Below are 2,039 nucleotides of genomic sequence, written 5' to 3' on the forward strand. Positions count from 1 at the left end.
CCCAGCTACTCAGGACAATGGTTTTTGAGCCCAGGAGTTCAAGGTTACAGTGAGTTATGATCACACCACTGCACTCCAACCTGGGTGACAAAGCAAAACACCATTTCTTAAAAAAAAAAAAAAAAGAAAGAAATAAGGCTGGGTGCGGTGGCTCACGCCTGTAATCCCAGCACTTTGGGAGGCCGAGGCAGGCAAATTACGAGGTCGGGAGATCGAGACCATCCTGGTGAACACGGTGAAACCTCGTCTCTACTAAAAATATAAAAAAAAAAAAAAAAAAAAAAAAAAACTAGCCGGGCATAGTGGCAGGCACCTGTGGTCCCAGCTACTCAGGAGGCTGAGACAGGAGAAGGGCATGAACCCGGGAGGCAGAACTTGCAGTGAGCCGAGATCACGCCACTGCACTCCAGCCTGGGTGACAGACCAAGACTCTGTCTCAAAAAAAAAAAAAAAAAAAAGGAAAAAAGAAAAAAGAAATAAAATAAATTAAGGGAAACTAAAATGATAAGACAACTAAATGGGATATGTGAACCTTGATTGGATCTTGGATCAGGGAAAAAAAACCTGAAAAGCTGTAATGGACATTATTGGGACAGATGGGGAATTTGAATATGGACTGGATATTAGATAATTCGACTATAGCAACGTTAAGCTTTTTGATGTGATAATGGTACTGTGGTTTTATAAGAGAATACCTTACTTCCTTTTGTGTATATGTGTGTGTGTGTGTGTGTGTGTGTGTGTGTGTGTGACAGAGTTTTGCTCTGTTGCCCAGGCTGGAGTGCAGTGGTGTGATCTTGGCTCACGGCAACCTCCACCTCCCGGGTTCAAGAGAGTTTCCTGCCTCAGCTTCCCAAGTAGCTGGGATTACAGGTGCCTGCCACCACACCCGGCTACTTTTTATATTTTTAGTAGAGACGGGGTTTCACCATGTTGGCCAGGCTAGTCCCGAACTCCTGACCTCAGGTGATCCACCGCCTCGGCCTTCCAAAGTGCTAGGATTACAGGGGTAAGCCACCGTGCCCGACTGATAATATCTTACTATTTAGGAGACACGTTTAGTCGTAAATTGTCATGATCTCTATTACTTTCAAATGGTTTCGGAAAGTAAATATATACTAATAAATAAATGGATGTACATATATAGAGATAAGGCGATTGTGGTTAAACAGTACCAGTGAATCTATATGATATTTATATGAGTATTTGTTGTACTATTCTTTCAACATTTCTGAAGTTTTGAAATATTTTGAAATTTCTAAAAATTAAAAATAGATATTTGCTTGAGATATTTAGATTCTCAGCCCTTTCTAGAGGCAAGGAAATGATATCATGGACTCCAGCATTCTGTGATTTATTTTAGGGCTACATTGTAATGCTTCAGAAAATTCCAAAGTGCACATTAGATGACCACCTAGGCTGTCAAAGCTTTTTTTTTTAAAAAATAGGTAGAAGAAAAAGAAATGGTGACAATTCTAGATTGTAAAGAAAACCAAAACATGAAGAAACATGGCTTTTCTACCTTTTTAGGGCATGGGGCTTGTTGATACAATTTATTCTCTTTCACCATCAGGGATCAGTCCTGACCTTATGGAGAGCAATGCATTCAAGCACCCAGACATCCAGGGACCACCCACACATCCAGGGACCACTCACATATCCAGGGACCACCCACAAATCCAGGGACCAGAGTTTCAGCTAAGCCTCTGTCCATGGGTCTAAAATAAACAAACAAAAGAAAATATGCTAAGGTAAATAATCTACAGAGCTACACCTGGGGCCCAGTTCTTCAGGGGCTGACCATATTTTGTGTGAGACTTATCCTGCCTTTTGAATAAAGAGACAGCAGGGCTGCAGAATGTGGAAAAGGCAGAAATGGGCAGGAGTGCTTCCGAACTGGTTTTTATGACACCTAGTTGCCTTCCTTTATAATTAGGAGGTGGCATAACACTTTAAAAATTCACAAAACAGGCTGGGCACAGTGGCTCAAGCCTGTAATCCCAGCATTTTGGGAGGCCGAGACAGGCAGATCACGAGGT

Source organism: Rhinopithecus bieti, unplaced genomic scaffold (assembly GCF_001698545.2).
Source record: "Rhinopithecus bieti isolate Rb0 unplaced genomic scaffold, ASM169854v2 scaffold_74680, whole genome shotgun sequence".
Lineage (NCBI taxonomy): Eukaryota > Metazoa > Chordata > Mammalia > Primates > Cercopithecidae > Rhinopithecus > Rhinopithecus bieti.